General features: G+C 31.0%; 1 protein-coding gene across 1 annotated transcript in view; it reads left to right on the top strand.

The window, feature by feature from the left end:
• The first annotated feature begins 5,062 nt into the window (after positions 1-5,062).
• LOC125052005 (transcription factor Sox-5) overlaps positions 5,063-20,506 on the top strand; it is a 271,229-nt gene continuing 255,785 nt past the window's right edge. The window contains exon 1 of the mRNA XM_047652646.1: positions 5,063-5,322. The gene's annotated coding sequence lies outside the window, so the exon portion shown is untranslated. The remainder of the gene's footprint in view (positions 5,323-20,506) is intronic.

The raw sequence follows: 20,506 nt of genomic DNA, 5'->3' as shown, positions 1-20,506 counted from the left end.
CGCCTACCGAACGTTGGCTAATCCATTAATAGAGAACTTTAAGAAAATTAAAAGCCTTTAATTAAGCTTCACGTGTGGTCCGTTAAGTATTTGTTAATAATCGATACATGCAAGAAATACTCGATTTAATTACACACTCCACCAATAATTGTATCTCACTGATTTATAGATCACCGCCTTGTGGGCAGTTCGGTAATTTTATTGTTTCTGCATTTCGGTAGGTGTAACGGTACTGAGCTTTCGTAACATTGAATTTCTCTTAAAGCTACTTTATATTTTTTTATTATCTTGTTATATAGTCCCGCCTCTATGGCTTAGATCAACAGACGTGGTGGTGGATGCGTGGTGTTGTCTTCGATTTTTTTTTATAGTACAGGGGGCAAACGGGTAGGAGGCTCATCTGATGTTAAGTAATAAGTGCTCATGAACACTCGCAATACCAGAGGGCTCGCAATTGTGTTGCCGGTCTTTTAAGAATTGATACGCTCTTTTCTTGAAGGATCCTAAGTCGAATTGGTTCGAAAATACTTCAGTGGGCAACTGGTTCCACATAGTGGTGTCGCACTTGATTCCTTAATAAAACAATTAAACATACAAATAAAATATTTTCTAATAAGTAAAATTTATATTAGAATAGATATTACAATAGATATACAATTTTTTATTATCAATATATTTTTAGTTTTAATAAAATAAAATATTCCGGAATTGGTAAAATTTGCCAGACGTATTCCAAATTGTGTTTAAGGTAAAGATTTTATACAGTAAGGAAATTAATAATTAAATTATTAATATGCCTTAGTTATAGTCCAGATGATAAGATGTAATGTATGCAATGAATTAATAAATAAATAAAACTCAGATATAATTACAACACCAAAAAAATTTAATTAGTAGTTCGAAAAAATTGTCTTTTGAATATGTCAAAATAGGTAATCAGCCTTGTTTCTTTAATGCTTTATTCATGAAGGTAATTCCTTTTTTTAAATCAGTTAAATTAATGCAAGTACTTCAAGTAAATACATAATTACTTATTAATTAAAAAACAGTTATTTGTAAGAATTTATTGATATTACCTAAGTTAGTTATTGGGTTCATTATTAAACAAGTATTAAGAGGAATATTTTAGAATTTCGTGTTCATTTTAATTAAGATATCAAATGTACTTCATTAATTTAATTTGAATTATTTTTTCTTATTTTGAATAACCCTTCATTCCGTGTCTTCAAAGAACTTAGTAATACAAATGTAAATCTGTATCCTACAAATAGTATAAACGCGAAAGTTTGTAAGTATGGATGGATGCTTGTTACTCTATCATGTTAAAACTACTGAATGGATTTTAATGAAACTTTACAATAATATAGCTTATACATCAGAATAACACATAGGCTACAATTTATAAAGATATTGTGTGAATTGTCCAATATATGAAGTAGGTAGAAAATAATCTACCATCTGCGAGCAATTCTGGCGTGCGCTGCCAAAACCGCTAGAGTTACACATATGTAATGTATGATGGAAATGTTTATCTTAAATAGTCCTATAAAAAGCTCGCCACATACCTATTTATTAAAATAGTGAACCATAACTACTATAAAAATTGAAAATTTATTTTAAATGCACATTTTGTGATAATAAATTTATTCCTAAATGAAAATAGATACTTTTATCGCTTCTGATATTTAAAGTTGATAAAATATTTCTTTCACGCTACATCATTTGAACAAATATTATTTTAATCCTGCGCAGACGAAGTCGCGGGCACTAGCTTGTATATAATTTAATATTTTCATATTTTTACAAACATATTAAGTAGATCAATTCTTTAACCGAACTACAGCTTGTCTTGTTAGTTTTCAAAGCACATAACATTGATTACAAATAAAATATTAATGAAATTTTCAAAGCCGGGCGTTTCTTTATAGAAAATATATAGTAATTGCCTGCTACAAGAAATAGATAAATTGTCGCGTCTAAGACGCAAGCGCATACAACATACAATTACAGTCACTGTGTTTGTAATGTGACGGAAAAGGACTTGGAGTCAACAGCCTGGGGTCCCCATTATGGGGCACGCCTAGTTTTTGCCCCGACCGGCCTTGTAGCGGGCCATCATTGTATTACAAATTGTAATATTCGCCTTATACGGGCGAAGATATAATTAGGTACAAGTTGGTGGTCGAATGTTTTTGAAATCTTACACTTCACAAAGTACACTCAAGTAACAAAAGTATGTTGTACGTTACCTTCAGGTCCCGACATGGGATAAACAGTATGGGAGACGCTTCGTCTAGTTACAACCTTTGGCAGGTAGGTCAGCAATAACCCAAGACAATTATTGTATTCGCTGGAAATCGAAAATTGGGAAAGTGTGTAACGTCCCTTTGGGGCCGTTCAAGGATTACGTAACCACTATAAGGGGGGAGGGGGGTCTTTAATTTTCATATTTGGCGTTTAATTCAACAGTAATTATTTACTTTTTTGCACATATTACCCACATATTGTCTATGCTTGAAAACTAAATGCATTTTCGAGGATTTCTACAAGAAATTAATACTTTTATGTTTTATTATTTTTGAGGGCTTTGCTAACTTTTGCTGACAAGAGCAAGGGGGGAGGGGATACATCTACTTACGTAATACTTGAACGGTGCTAGTCGTGTACTACATGTGTGTAATCATAAATGTAGTATTTAAATAACAAAATATGTGTATTAAACAGACTAATTATCTAAGTCAATGCTGCAGAAGTCCACTCCTAAAGCCATAAATATAGAGAAAATACGTTCCGAATACGTAATGGTGAAAACATAGGCTGGGTACCGAAGCTCGATCGTTACGGTCCCATCTTTGCCCCGTTATGGGCTGATAATAAGTCGCAACTTCACGCACCTTATACTAAGACGTTTTTATACCTTACGTCGGGTTATGTACCACGAGTGCGCTTGTTTAGCCGTTTTTGTGACTCCTTGTTTTATGACAGACATAATAAACACTGTGCGCTGATGTCTAACACGGCCGCGAGATATTTATTTTTAACTCGGAGGGAAAAACGCAATTGAAACTCGGGAAATAACTCTAAATGCTTGTTTGAAAAATGAGCAGTGTTTAGGCGCGTGATTCGTTAGTAGATAGCGTAATTTGACATTCGCTTGTGAAGGAAATTTGCATGCCTTAGAGTCACAAATTTATGGCATCTGGGAGGCATAGATTGATATTTTTTAAGGCACTAAGGGCCTTACCCGAAGAGCTACGCAACGGGACATATTTAATTAATTAAAAAGAAGGAATACATTAAGTACAAAAAGATTGAACAACAAAAGAACGACTCATTGATGTAGTGGTTTGACGACTCATTGGTCTAGTGGTTAGTACCCCTGACTGCGAATCCATGGGTCTCGGGTTCGATCCCCAGTTGAGACGAACATCGATGTGATGAGCATTTGGTGTTGTGCTTAGGTCTTGGGTGTTTAAATATGTATTTATATGTCTATCTATCTATAATATGTATGTATATCCGTTGCCTAGTACCCATAACACAAGCTTCACCAGCTTAGCATAGGACTAGGTCAATTGGTGTGAATTGTCTTTAAAAAAATAAAAAATAAATGTTACCATATGTGTGATTAGAAAAATTTATAAAACAAATCTTAGTAAGTTAGGAATGTCACTACTTTCTTTTATATACAAAAATTTTAGAATGACAAATATTTACAGGCTGCAATACATTCGTATACACTAGCAGGTGCGACGGTAAGCAATCTAAAATATTTTAGCTTGAACAAATGAGTCTTTTTCTGACCTGACGATCTTGTAAAATATTCAAATTCTACCGTGTTTTTAAAACTAATTTAGAAAAGAGATCTAGAATTATTACACAAATACATCTACAAAAATTCTTTCTTATCACATATTTAGAGAATGACTTGTAGAATAACGTAAGTTAAATTTACTTCATTTTTATCTTTATAAGTGCTTACGATATCTTGTCATTGGTAATGTCATTTATTATAAAGACATAATAATTTATGTGTGTATAAGTTCTGAGGTCAAAAGTCTACACAAGACAATGTATTGTTGTATTTAGTCATACGATGACGCCACTTAGATATAGGAAAAACCGTCTCTTGTAGAACCCGTAGGGAAATATTTGAATTTGGAACGTGGTTACTAAGCTTTTAATTTATAGAAAACTTTTTAATACTAATAGTTTCGAAATTTGAATTTTTCAAACTAATTGTTTGGCTGTTAATTTAAGTTTTTTCTACTGGATTTGAACAGTGCTGGCCTAGTAGGATGACTGGGACATACGTTCATAATGAAATAGATTATCCTTTATATACCTATACACAAATAACTTTTTTGCGGTAAAGGGTAGATATCTTATCTATTTAAAACATAAAAATCAACTATATGTCAGTTACAGAAGGTTCACTTGCCTATTAAGAAATAAATGTCTCGAAATTATTTTATTTTTATACCATTTAAGTTTTTCCTTAATAAATAATCTGCACAATCTATTTATTTATAAAAGCTTCCCAACGCGCGGCACACTGATACATTGGTACAAGAAAAATAAAATAAAATTTAAATGAGACAAGCTTATAGGCAAAAATAACAAAAGATAATAAAAATACTTCTTTTATAATAAAACAAAATAATTGTTTTATGATAAAAACTAATTCTAGCGGTATTCTCTCCCATATTTTCACAATTATACTAAATTTTGAAATATTATGTTTCAATACTTTTTTAGCTCAACAATTTGCTAACGCACACCCATAAATCAAATCTTATTAGTTATAAAAAATCCAATAAATTCGCGATGTTAGAAAGAAGAAACTATATCGTATTTAGTTATTAATGTTCCTATACATCCACCGATCATTGTAAGATGCCATTAAAAACAGGTTGAATTAAAAAAAAAACACACATCTATTAAACTGATTAGATTTCTATAGGTAATTTATTGTCAAGTAAGGCTGTTGGGGCACAATGCCCGCTAGAGTGAAATAGCGATGATAAGAGCGAGAGAGGAACACAGGGCCTTGCAAGGTGATTTCAGTTGCCTGTACGCAAGCCTATGACCAGGTTGTTGACGCACACACGCGCGCGCCCGCGCGACCCCTATGTTTTCGCGATGTTACAATAACAAATGGATATAAACGTAATAAACATACACACAGAACGAATTAGTGAAATATTAAACTAAGTGTAGTGAAAAGTGGACAGAAACATATTTTGTGTTGTGTTATGAACGATTAGTGGGTTACTATTAACTGTGAAGTGCCCATGCTGAGTTCACAATACTTCTTCTAAGGTGAATAAATTTATAATCCCATAACATTAACAATACATTTTTACAGGAAAACTGGATGATATGAACACTTTAAAACACACACTTTAATTAAAAACATATAACTAAAACCTTAATTCAACATCGACTACAAATCATTATATTTCACCTACATGTATAACTTAACGATAAAGGATCGTATTTTCTTACTAAAGATATTTTATAGGAACTCTTTATAACGAATACAGTTGCAGTCGTCATTAGATATGTGATAAATTATTGTCATCAAGTTCTTGTAGAAAGCTAAGTCGAGCTTTTGCAAGTATGATTGTGTTTTTCATACACGCTCGCAAGCTCTAACTGCTATTGTAGAAAATTTAATTCAATACAATAAACTATTAAAAAAATTCTAACATGTTAGAACCAATTTAATAATGGTCTATTATTAAACTATCTTCCAATTGGAATCTACTAGTGAATTAAAACATTTATAAAATTTTCCATTTGAATTTATCAGTTTTACAGAATTGCATAGTCAAACAGGTGTTTCATATGTTAACATAACATAATGTTCTAAACCAATTGTTGTAAGTGAAATTCGTTGAGTGGTATAATATATATATAGAAAATTTATCTATCTACATTAACATATAAATAGATTAGAGATTGCTATATAGTAATATAGCTATATGCGTCTTCATTATGAAAGCTTCAGTCAGAAGCTGCGCCTTATTCATAAAAATATTGTAACTTAGCGTTTTTGCGTCGCTTTGGCAAATTGTGAAGAAAAGAGACAGATACGTACTTTAGTAGAACGGTACAGTAGTAGTCGTAATAGTAGACTGATTACTTCTTCACAACCCATATTATTGATAAAAATAATATCTTCATAAGAGAATTATCACTGAGTATTTTTCATGGAATTAATGTCGATGATTATTTTTTTATGCGATTATAGGAGAGACTAAGATATCGAATGTACGTAATATTTTGATGCCTGCGTGTAAACGTATACCATATGACGAGGTATGAGAGAGTTCCTAAAGGAATATAGGTGCTTTCCTACCTTAGCAAAATGAATAATTAACCCTGTAACTGAAATGCGTTAGAATTTGAGGTGGTTTTGGTGGGTATTGTCGTATTGTCTACTTGGATTTCGCGTCGGCTGTATCTTTCTACACATGTCTACTGCACATTTTTGTGGCAATTAACTGCCTCCGCAAACTTCGTTTTACCTTAATATGCTTTCTTAACTTCGCCGACCTAGTAGCTACATACCAACATATGAAACTTACCATTACTTACATACCAACATTTACTAAGCCACCCCTATGTATAGAAACTATTGGCTTACTTATATTTTTGCAATTATCCCCATAAAAATCTTCCTTTGACTTCAAGGAATAAATCATCGGTCGTCGAGTTTTGAGCTTAGCAAATATTTGGATATGTATTTTAATTTACGAGTAGGTATATAGATTACCAGCCGTGTCAAATATATAATAATTCCCTTTTATCATGTCTAACTACGTCTCCAAAGTATCTATAGTAAATTTTACTAAGTTACTTATCTGTCATTATCACAGACACCAGATTTGCTTTATTCTTTATATAGTTCCATCTCCTTTCGAAGGTTAGTAATCATCATGCCTTCCTTAATATTGGATGCGACGCTTCTTAACAAGGACTTAGTGCTTTAATCAAAATAATATTCTTCAACCTAAAATAGATCTGCTTTAGTAAAATAACTTTAACAACTGTTATTGTTTTTTATCTAATAATAAATGAAAATTTGTAGATTACATTTATTTTCTTTATGAAACGTTTAAATAAGCCTGCTTATGGCTTTTAAAGTAATTCGTATTAATTATAGATTTATTTATAGACACACTTTCACCAGATTTCCGAACAAGTTGGTAAATACATCTTCAAGTGTTGTATAAGATATAACATTAATTCTTGCTTTCTAAAATTTTGACACTGTTATAATTTACGTTATTGTTTAGAAACTGGTGAATCGCAAATAAATGAATGCTTAATGGCAACAATTTAAAAACAAATTTATATTTTTATTGCTAGTCATTTCTATACCGCAATCTTATACACACCTCAATAAGCAAATAATTAGTACATTGTCATAGTACATATTGTTTGTCTATAATCCGTTTTGGCTATATTTTTTATTTAATAAAGTAAATATTACATTTAGACACTATAAAAAAATTGCGCTTTACCTTGTACCAGTCCATCATCATATGTATATCACCTTTAAACAATAGCACGGGCGTAATTAGACTGGTAGATAGCAACAACTATTCTGAAACATTGTTCTTTTCTCACTACTTATTTTCAGGTAACGAAATAGAACTGTCCATTATTAATACTCATAGACGCGGGCTAAATGCACCTATGCTCAAATTAGGACTAGTAAATGTGAATGGAAATTAATAACTAAATATAAAACACATGTATACAACAATTTAATGAACTGCATATAATATATATTTTTATGTATTTAATAGATTTTTAATTACAATATGAAATTGTACTATTGTAAATTGATAACGGACTCGAAATGATAGCTAAAACAGATTTTTTTCTGAACCAAAATAATTATAATTAAAAGTAAGTAAATTAAATGATTATTAAATTTATAATTATCTAACGCTAATTATTTAATATTATAAATGTGTTCGTATTGTCGTTTTGACACAATTAACGTAATTAACCAAATATGTATCGAAAAAGGTATTCATAAAATAGGTACACATTATGTATTTTTCAATCTACTTTAAGATAATTTGCTGGGACCGGTTTTATCAAAATTAATTTTGAAAGTTATCATTGGAGGTTAATATATATTTTGTGGCTTAATTTTAACGCGTGCCACTTGAGTATAGACCCCGATTAGAGGAAGTTTATTCAAAACTAAACAAATATAATTGCCCTCTTTACCTCTAGTACCTCTTTCGTCTCTTGATGTCTAATTGAGTTTACGTTGTGATGAAAAGAGATAGACAAGTAGTTCAGTTATATATAAATTTACTGATTTATTGTTACGAATTAAGGGTTACTCCCACACCATTAAAACAGTAACCTATGTCTTGTGTGATTCAAAAAATAACTGAAATGTGTACCTACCGATCTATACATAAAAAATGTTGTGTGAGAAATATCAATTATATTAATGAATAATTGTTATTATTTAAATAAGTAATTGTAATCGTTGTAATTATTTAAATAAAAAATTGTAATTATTTAAATAAATAATTGTAATTATTTAAATAAATAATTGTAATTATTTAAATAAATAATTGTAATTATTTAAATAAATAATTGTAATTATTTAAATAAATAATTGTAATAATTTATAGGAAATTTTTAGTCAGCTAAAATCGATGTTTCCTATTTAAAAAAAAAATCTTGCATCTGTATGATGAACTCTCAAAGGAAGATTCCGTCGAGACTGCTCGCTAACTATAACTCCCGTACGAAATATATTTGATCGTTTTTACAATACGGTAGCCATTTATAGCGCTAAATTTCGATTTTTTTATATTTAACCTCATACAGTGATAACTTTAGCACACAAAAATAATGAAAGACATTCCTAAAAATATCCAAATGTAATTAAAATAGCGTTTCACAAAATACTTTGTTATCAGGTTTTTTATAGAATTAGCTCAGAAAGTTCCAAGAACAAGAACCCCGATACTATTTAAAATTGATATAATTTTGAAAAATATGTAAACCTTGTGAGCTGTTATTATTATGATTACATGTCATGTGGAGTAAATACTTGTGAAAGAAACCAAAAACGGAAGTGGTTTCTGGACAGGTCAATGATTAACTTGCGATAAAGTTATTAATCATAAGAAATTTTATATGATTTTTAGTTAAACGTGTTCTATGACAGGACGACAAATTATGATTGAAGAGAATTTTGTTGAGTTAGAAGGGAATTAATTACTTAGTTTCACAACAAAACGTTTATTATTTTTGCTTTTTATATTTGTTCACATGAGTGATCGCATGAAGATTTCTTTTTTTTAACATTGTACCTCTTAGTAATCTCTAATAGCTTTCTTATCTATACAAAGTATATATCTTCGAAATATTCTTAACATATGGATTTTTTATTAAAGCCCTTTCTCAAATCATTATTTTCTCAAGTCATATTATTCTTATCGTATATAACAAGCTATTGTATATAAAATAAATCAATGGCGCTTCAACTTTATTAGGTCTAGGCCTCAGATTTCTGTATGTGTTTCATGATCATTTGTTAATCTAATAGGCAAGTTGATCAGCCTTCTGTGCCTGACGCACGCGTTCGACTTTTGGGTCTAAGGCAAGCCGGTTTCCTCACGATATAAAAAGAAAGCCATTGGTGCACAGCCGGGGATCGAACCTACTACCTCAGGGATGAGAGTCGCACGCTGAAACCACTAGGCCAACACTGCTCCTGCCTCCTAGTCCTATTTATCTTGACATACTATATCATCGTAGTTGGAAAAGCACAATTAATTTAAATCGAAGGTCCGAGGTAGGTATTACTACATATACTACTACTATACTAAGGTACTAACTATATAAAGTATGCACAGCTGCGTAAAGAAGATGGCCTGGAAAAATACGTATCGCTTCACATGAAAACTTAATCTAATACATTTTCCTTTAAGGTTACACAATGCTATAGTTACAAGTTAATCAATGAGAGGCTTTCATCACAACCTGTCTATGCCCATTGAGCGTGGCATTCCGCAATGTAACCTGGTCTTTCATATCATTTGACATCAACCGGAACACCATTATTCTACTTTGCACCTATTTCTTTATTAACAATAAAAATATAATTTCAATACTGTGTGTATTGAAATTGCACAACAGTGCACAAGTTTATAATAAGTAAATAAGTCGTGATGATAAATTTTTATGTATATACTAGATGATCCGGCAAACGTCGTTTTGCCATGTATATCATTTATAATAAAAATAGGGGTTGATCGTAGAGGGATGAAAATTAGGTGTTGTATGTATATTTTAATGCTGTATCATAAAAAAATAAAACAATAAAAATTTATCTAAAAATTTAAAAAAAAATTAGGGACTACCCCAAACATTTAGGGGGATGAAAAATAGATATTGTCCGGTTCTCAGACATACCCAATATGCACACAAAATTTCATGAGAATCGGTAGAGCCGTTTTGGAGGAGTTTAACCACAAACACCGCGACACGAGAATTTTATATATTAGATTTTCATTTTGTTTTACAAAATAACAAAATAATACAAACAAATATCGTATAGATCGAGTAACAAGCTTAGGTTCAATTTTTTTTTACTTTTAGTCAAATTGAAAACTTCCCAACAACTCACGCGTTGATGTCTTATCTATGCCCATACTGAAGACATAAGTTAACAACCAGTTTACTTTAATTATTACAATTAAAACCAATAAATTTCATAATTATTATAATTCAATATTTACGATTGATTTTTAAACGGGAAATATTTGTGATTTTATGAAATTATTATATAAGTTAAACATGTTATTTTAGTAAATAATGACAGGATATTGAATGGTGTCACATTCTAAATAAATAAAATAAATAAAATAGCCTTTATTGCTGAACTTATTTTTACAGTAATTTTTCTTACAAATACGTTTATAACTTTTAACAGTTTCTTTTCTTTTCATAAATCCGGTATCGGTAAACGGTCGTTTCTACATTTCAGCTTGTCTTTCGACATAGGCCTCCTCTAAAGATTTCCACTCTGTTCTATTTTTCGCTATGCGCGTCCATATTGGGCCCGCCACTTTTTTGATGTCGTCCTCCCATCTTCTAGTCTGTCTGCCTCTGTTTCTTTTACTATCTCGTGGTTGCCATTCTGTTATTATTCTCGTCCATTTCTCCTTCTTCTCTCTTATCATATGTCCAGCCCACCTCCACTTTAAGCACTTGTATGTTGTGTATGCATTCTTAAATTTTGTTTTGTTTTTGATACATTTTAGTTTAACTCGGTCTTTTCTTTTAATTCCTATTGTGCTTCTCTCCATTCCATTCTGACAAACTTTTATTTTCCTTGCTTGTTCTTCTGTCAATGCCCATGTTTGGCACCCATATAGTAAGCATGGTAAGATACACATATTGTATATTCTCCTCTTGTTCCTCATAGACATATCCTGGTTCTTCATGACTTCACTGAGTGACCAATATCTCTTCCAAGTATTAGTTATTCTTCTTTCTATTTCTTTTTGCATACATTCCTCAGTAGATATTAACTGTCCCAAATACACATACTCCTTTACATACTCTATTTCTTCATCATTTACTGTTATGGACTCTGTTTGTGAGGAGTTAGACATTACTTTTGTTTTCGATAAGTTCATTGACAGGCCTGCCTTCTTACTTTCTTCCGCTAACTGTTGCAACATTTCCTTTAGGGTTTTCGGGTTTTCCGAAAATAAGATTAGGTCGTCTGCAAAGCGTAGGTGACTCAGATTTTCGCCATTTATATTTAGTCCTTTATTCGTCCAATCCAGATTTCTGAATATCATCTCCAGAACTGCTGCAAATATTTTTGGTGAAATTGGGTCTCCCTGGCGTACACCTCTCTCAACCGGAAATTCTTCGCCTATAGATTCTAGTTTTACTTGTGCGGTGCTTTTTGTGTATACGTTTTTCAGTATCCGTATGTATTTTGCATGTACGCCTTGATCTTTTAGTGCGTCCCAGATAAATCTATGTTCAAGTGTGTCGAATGCTTTGTTGAAATCCACGAACCCTATGTAGTAAATTTTGTTATATTCTTTAAATTTCTGGAGTATTTGTCTAAGGGCGTGTATGTGGTCTATTGTTGAAAAATGTCTACGGAATCCAGCTTGTTCTTTGGGTTGATTTTCTTCAAGTGTGTTTGTGATTCTAGATAATATTATTTTTGAAAACACTTTGTAAATATTGGACATTAAACTGATTGGTCTGTAATTTGCTATATCTCCTTTGTCACCTTTTTTATGTAGTAGTATAATTGTAGATTTTGTCCAATCCTCTGGAATGTTTTCCGTTTTGATAATTTCATTAAATATATCTGTAAGTCTTGGAGCGATTACTGGTAACGTTGCTTTTAGAAGTTCGTTTGTAACAAGATCAGATCCAGGGGCTTTATCGAGTTTTTGTGTATTTATTGCTTTTATGGTTTCTTCCTTCATTATTTCCGGTATATATTCTTCATTAGTTATTTCGTCGTTTTCTTTTATAGTGTCTTTCTCTTTTTGACTTTGGTATAAGTTTCGGTAGAATTCTGTAGCGATTTTTAATATTTCGAGTCTTTTACCTGTATTATTGCCATCTTTCTTTCTCATACTTGGTATCCAGTCCTTTTTGTAGTTTAACTCCTTCAATGCCTTTTTTATTCCTCCTGTCTTTTCTATGTAACTTTTCATTGTATTAGATCTTTTAGTTTTTCTTTCTTTCCTAAGTTGTTCACTGATCTTTTTGCTTACTTCTGTTACTCTTTGGCGGTTTCCTTTAATTTCCTTTTGTCGTAAAAGTTCTTTTCGTTCTTGTAATAATTGTTTGATTGTAAGTGAGACTTCTTTCTTGATACTTTTGTTTGTTTTTCTGGTTACTGTTTTTAGTTGATTTAGTAATAGGTTGTATTTTTCTTGTATCGATGGATATTCTTTCTTCTCTAATTCCGCGGCATCTAGAGATGTTTGAAGATTATTAAGTAATAGTTTAGGGTCACCTGAGTATTGTACCGCTAATTGTTTATTTTGAAATCGTCTTGTTTTCTTGAACATTCCTGACATCGCAACTCGAACCATCCTATGGTCTGTGTGGAAGTTTAAATTGTTTATGATCGAAATGTTCTTGAAGGCTTTTCTATTATTAGACATAATAAAATCGATTTCATTCCTATATTGTCCATTGGGTGAGATCCATGTCCATTTTTTTGATGGTTTCCTTTTATAAAAACTGTTTAGAATACTTAATCTGTTTTCCAGTGCAAAGTTTACTAGTCTTGTTCCGTTTTTGCTTCTATTTCCATACCCATAGTTGCCTATGGTATTTTCTTCCCCACTATTTTGAATCCCAATTTGTCCATTAAAGTCTCCCATCACGATGACGTTTTTGTGTGCGTTATCAATAGCGTTTTGGAGATTTTCATAGAATTCCTCAATTGTTTTTACGTCCTCTTTTTTATCAGATTCAGTTGGTGAATATGCCTGTATAATAGACCATCTCTCTTCTTTATCTCCGTTCACGGGCAGTTTTATATTAAGGATTGCAATACGTTCCGAGAATCCACTAAGTTCTTCTATGTTGTTGACTAGATTTGCTTTCACCATGAATCCAACTCCATACAGCCCGGGCGTCTCCCCTTTATAATGTAGTACGTATTTGCCATGGTTTTCTATACCTTCTCCAAATCTGCGCATTTCGCTAATACCTATAATATCCCACTTTAACTCTTCTATTGCCAGCTCTAGTTCTTGGAGTTTTTCAGGTGTTCTAAGAGATCGACAGTTAATAGTTGCTATGTGGATGTCACTTACTTTGTTTTTCATGTTAGTGTTATTTTTCATGTTAGTGTTATTTTTTTCCTTTAGAGGGTCGTGGTCATTTTTCCCCACGATGACCAGTCGGCTTGGGGAAGTATTTTGTTTTGTTATTTTATGTTGGTTCATGTTGAGCTGTTTATTTTTCCGTTTACCGACAGTTAATTGTTATTCTTTGTTAGTTGTTGTCTTAGCGGGAAAAGACGAAAGAGAATTAGCTCTAATCCTCATTACGTCGAAAGCATTTGGTCTATTGTTAATCGGCGGCATTAGAGTTTGTTGTTTCCTTGGTTGAGCATTGTTTTGTGGGGATGATGATGTTTCTCTTTTGCGCTTTTCCTTATTTATGTTAGTATTTTTTTCTTTTACTACTAGTTTGTCAAATTTCAGGTACGCGATATTTCCCTTTTCTCTCTCCTCTTTTAGCTGCGCCTGCAACGTTTTCCTTTTCTCTATTACTTCCTTTGTGTAGTCTTCTGTAACATATACATTTTTGAAGTTTTTCTTCTTTCCCATAACTTCATTCTTCTTCCATTCGCTCGTAAAGGAAATCAGAATTGGTCTTGGTTTTCCAGAAGACTTTCCCTTTCCTAGACGATATATTTTGTTTATCTCATGTTCTTGTAATTGTATGTCAAGGTCAGTTTTGAAAATATGTATTGTATTTTGTATTAATTCTTGTGTAGACCTTTCGCCTTCATTTACTCCAAACATTATCAAATTGTTTTGCTTCTTTCCTCTTTTTAAACTTTCTACTTCCTTTTCGAGATTTTCTACTTTTATTTTTAAGTTTCTATTTTCTGTTATAATAGGTTGAAGTTTTTCGTCTAATCTCTCCATTATATTATTTGTTATCGAATCTTTCAATTCTATTGTTTGGTTCAAGATTTCATTCTTCATTTTATCAAACAATAGTTGAAACTGATCCTCCATTCTTGTAAACTAAATCTGCGTGTTATGGAACGTAATTAGTGGTAGTTTTTATTTACTTGCTCTGGCAACACTAGTTAGCTGTTACTGTGACAAGTGTCAATGTCATTGATCTTTTGTCTATGCTCAATATGATTGGTGAATTTCTAACCTCTAATTATCACTTTTTGGAGATACTTTTGTTGAAATTCAAGAACTTACGTGATATTGTGTGAAATCGGTAGTTCCACTACACGGACGACACTTCGATTTGTGTTTTGTGACGTCGCAGTCTCAAGAACAGTGTACGAAATTATTTTTTAGCACTCAATATTACGGAGCTACACAATTACGATGCTTACAGTATGACAGCCGGAAACGGCTGTTACTACTGTCACATTCTATTATTGCTTAAATATTTTAATATAGTATTAATGTATATTAAATATTTAAAGAAACTTTTTCGTAGGTACTCTAAATGAATCCTGAAAAAAAACAAAAAATACAATTACTTTCAATGTAAAAAATAGTAAAAAAGGGTAATTAAGATAAATTTTCGATCAGGCAATATTGTAATATCTATAGAAAAAGCCTCATTAAGCCCTAAGATTTATATATTGTACATTCCATGGTATTAAACCACTTATAGCTCTCTTCGTATTAAATATATCAATATTCGTATTAATATATCAAATTATTTTATATAGTTATATCAATCTTAGAAAATTCTTAGTTTTGTAAAGTGTTATTGATAACTGAAATACACACAAATAAAAAGTTTCAGAATTATTCGTCGATAAAATATCCCTCTTCTAGTGTTTTAAGTTTAAGCAATGGAAACAATGAGACAGATTTGGAGTTGGCTTACAGCTGGATTACTTACATATTTATAACACAATTTAATTATCAAGATATTTTTGAATTTTCTTCTACTAAGTCATATTCTTGATTGACTCCTTCCGAAGCAATTTTAGATTAGAGGATTGCTGCACATCACTATTTCTCCATAACATATAAAACAAAAAGTATCGATGATAGTGATGTATATATAGATAGCAAAACGTTTCACCTTCCGTGCGAATGCCCGGCACGCAAACCTGTTGTTCTAATTTATACTTTCATTATTTGCTATCAAGCCTTTTTGCACTCTTTCTTTGTTTCACGTTTTAATGCCTGAACAGGTCTTATAAAGTAAGTGGTGTGTGCGGAGTGCCTAAACTCAACAAAAAAATACTTTTTTTATTGAAATTTCAACGGGAGCTATTAGTGGCTTCTAACGCGTTAGTCAATCAAAATCAAAATACGTTCATTCAGTTTAGATGCATTTTGCTTATGAATGTCAAAAACGTTTACAAAATTTGCGAAAGAGCACAACTACGCCATCCGTTTGGACACCACTACTAGGAGGCCTTGTTCTGAAACGAACGGGCAAGAAACTCAGCAAGTTTTACCCTCCTCTACATTACAATTATTCATATGTAATACCACAAGAGCTTCAAAATTATCGGGTATTTCCCGATAGGTTCGTTGCAAACAATTAATATAGTCTACGACTATAGTCGTCATGACGACTATATTTGTTTGCAACGAACCTTGAGGGAAATACCAGATAATTTTGAAGCTCGAGTGGTATTCGGGGGATTATTTTTCCGACCCAAATGTCGGCCAATAGAATTGCACCATGAGACGAAATGTACAGTTAACAAATAAGAATTTCATAATGAATAAAACAACTACTTAATACTTTTCTTGAAGCAACGACCAGAGAAAATTTTCACAAAAATTTTTCAGTATAATACCATGTAGGTTGTACCACGTGACGTCGAATGGTGCAATTCTATTGGCCGACATTAGGGTCGGAAAAATAATCAAAGGAAAATGTCATACACCGCAACGTCATTAATATATCGAAATGTCCTGAGCGCTATTACATAAAAAAATACATGTCAAAGCTCTCAAAACTGCTTTGTTCACGCATTTACTGACCGGTTGACACATGTACGTATATATAACTTCCAGCTGTCAGTTAACATACACAATTGAATATAAACAAATACAGTGATTCATTTATCAAAGCTTTAATTATATTAAGTTAGCCAACAAATCATAAATGGCTGGTTCATTATTGTCTTTGTATAGTTACTTAAACATATTTTAACACGCAACGGCCAAAGTTATTAAAGGAATAAATTGTTATTATTAATCAAGTTTTTAATAACGCGATGCATCATTTAACTGTTATACAGTTTTATACAGTTGTTATACAGTCAGTTTTTATACAAAGTCAGTAGGATATTCATCTTTCATCTTTAATTGAATGAAATGTATGTTTAATAAAATGTTAGAAAAACCTTTTGCCGGACTGAATATATAAAAAAATCGACTAAATTATTAGGAATAAGTAAAAAAGGGTGCGTGTACGCGCGTAAGAAGTTATACTTCTTCTTCTTCATTATTAAAAATAGTTTTTGATTGCATGCAAATAATTAATTACAATTAAATAATCAAAGACTGGAATAGGAGTCATTATATTCAATAAAGTTCAGTTTACATTTGATAAATTAAATAAATAAATATTTATTATTATTCTCTTACATTAAGTGTAACATAAATTCTATTATTATTCGAATGTTGTTTTTAAATTATGTCCAATGCCGTAGCATCTTCCGTAGACAACTTCATTCTGTTAATTTTGTGTCACGGAGCGCGCGCATCGTAAAATTTCACTCTCATAAATTTTTCATAACGCGTTCATATGTATAACTATGTATAACGCGTTCAAATGTAAATTTTTCATAAGTATAACTTCAAAAAAAATAAATTTATATCTAGCTAACCCAATGAGAAATTAATTTAAATTGTTTCATTCATTATATTTTTAAACTTATATTCTAATTTCGTTTATTACTTTTATTACTACACAATAACTATACAACTGCGAAATCGCAGATTCCTAAAGTACAGTTTTTATTACATAATTTCTTATTATTACTTGCACGGGTAGAACACAGGTGATAATTTTTATCATTTTAACTATTTTAAAGTCATACGTTAAGGAATAAACTGAATTGCTATCGTTATCGAATAGAAATTAAAATGGCATCGCAGAGCTTTCTTGCAGAATTTTAGAACAAAATAAAACGCTTGTCTGTGTGTATTTTTAAATAGTATTTATTTTATTAGGATAAAATAAGTATTACTAATTTAAATGTTAATTTTTCTACCGTGATCTATTGCTATATTGGCAGAACAGATATAGTATTTATTTGTATAAACTACAAACACTTGACAAAACTCTCGAATTGTGTTAAGTGTACAGGTGCAGTGTTTGTGCATTTAAATACATATAAATTTAACTATAAGCAAGTAATTCTTAAATATTATATTATATAAATATAAATAATAATAAATATATTATATAAATAATATCTTATTTGTATACCTTGATTGACGAAAATATTATGTCTCAGAAACAAAGCTATTTTAAACAAACACATTTCTCGTAGTCAGTTGGAAGTCGGGGCAGACCACTAGTAGATATTACGAAATTTATTAAATCCTGCTTGAATAGCCAACTCTAACACAATACACGCACAAGAACATAACTCACGGCGAATGAGGTTATTTCACTTTGTGGAAATTTAATTTTCGGTTTGAATAGCGGCTTTGTGTCTCAAACAGTAATTATTTATAACAAGGCACAGATAAACTCGACATTTCATTCATTTAAAGTTTAAACAATTAAGTACTTTGAAGTTTATAGACCAAGAAAACTATTTTGTAACAACACAACGAAAAAAAATGGATTAATTTTTACATAAAGACCGATTATTTTCAGTACCATTGATCAAAACTCGATCACGGTTAAGCGCTTCCTCCAGCTTTTTCCAAATCCAAAAAAAATCGATTCACAAAGCATAAAAACTAGATTTAGTTAATTCTATTAATTTAGTGAATAATATGATTAATTTCATTAAAAGTTTGTATATGGTCGTAAGTTTATTTCTTATTTTAACCTGGTCAAATGCGTTCATAAAGATGAGATGATTGAGGTAAATAATTCTAGGAAACCCACAATTAAAAATCATATAAAACAATCTCAAACGTAGGCAAATTCATAGGTATATAATTATTCTAAAATAGTTTCGAAAACAAGGCAAAAGCAATTAATTAGAGCAGATTATGCGCGAGCGACGTTCTACTTTTTAGATAGCCGAGCCTAAACCATATAAGGCACATGTCCGTCCAGTATTTCTTGCTAAAACCAACTTGATTGTGCTTCGACGTAAAATATGTGTTTTTCTATTCAATAACAGTTTCAGAATTACGACATTGCGGTAAATTGGAGACTTTCCAAAGGAAACGTTTTTGAAAAAAGAATCAGTTTGAATAGCAAACGATAAGATATTTTTAAATAATATTTGCTCACGTACACAACAAACAAAAATTATAGAAGAGAGCTTGAATATACGTAACGAAAATTTCTCTATACTCTTTATTATAAAGAAATATATAAAAAAAATTAATTTGTATTTTATTACATAAACAAAACGAGTGAAGGTATTCGATACATAATTTTGTCCATGCGTTGCTTTAAAGCAATATTGTAATAGCATTAATACGTTATAAATTGGCTCATAACTCTAAGAGCAACTGCGTCTATCAAGAAGCCTGATATTGTAAAAGAATAGTACCAATAATAAACGCCAAGGTATATATAAAAAAATCCCTCTTCATTTATCTGTATTTGCTGACTAATTTATTTCTTATAAATTTCTGGTGCCTTTCCATTCGTGGAGTCAGTCTATTGACGCATTACTTGTCTTGTGCCTGTACAGCAACTCTAATTACTCTTTAAGTGATGACCATAAAACTTTGTCTTTTAAAATATTTTTTTTAATTTGTTTCCAAAGCGGTTTTTAAATGATAATTTGTTCATGATTTCTGTAACTGCATACATCACATTCTAAAAATTGTTGGTATATATTGAAAATAAAATATACGTTATTTTATTTTAAGTATCAAGCATAGAACCGATTTTAAACCTCTTTAAAGCAAAAATCACAACTTTGAGAATAGGATAATTATATCTAGAAGCTGTTATTGGCTACATAATTGTCTTAGTTAAAATAATCATTCATTTTCCTACAACAATGTTTAGACCCATCCGTGTGTTTGCAATACGTAAACATTCATTATGTACTATCAGCAAAATTAGCCGTAATATGCCTTATTTAATTTATCACTACAAATTCTTTTCAGTTTTTTGACCTCATTTTTAAGAGTGTTAAATACAGAAACTATTTTTTTATAAATCTTATTTTATTTATCTCTCTATAAGTATTTTTTTAATCGTCCTCCGATAGATTGACAAATGATCATGAAACAGCTACAGAAAACTTAGGCCCAGACCTAAAAAGGTTGTAGCTTTCCCAATTGGGCCGCCTTATTCAGATTTATTTTATTGATTAAGTTAACTTAGATTTGATAAACTTATTTAAATGTATCAAGAGATGTCGTTCAGAAATATGTTTTATGGCGGATGATATGATGATAATTTAGATACAAAATTTGAAACGTGTAAATATTTGCTGATTGTACCTAGTAAATTATAATATTCTATTGTATATGGAAATAACGTATTACATGCACTATTGTATATATTTAATTATAATTTGTTGTTGAAACGTGACTGTTTTGTTAAGTTGTAGGTAAGAACTATTGTTATGAGT

The sequence above is a fragment of the Pieris napi genome, chromosome 8, assembly GCF_905475465.1.
Source record: "Pieris napi chromosome 8, ilPieNapi1.2, whole genome shotgun sequence".
In the NCBI taxonomy this organism is placed as follows: Eukaryota; Metazoa; Arthropoda; class Insecta; order Lepidoptera; family Pieridae; genus Pieris; species Pieris napi.
This window is presented reverse-complemented; position numbering and strand designations above follow the sequence as displayed.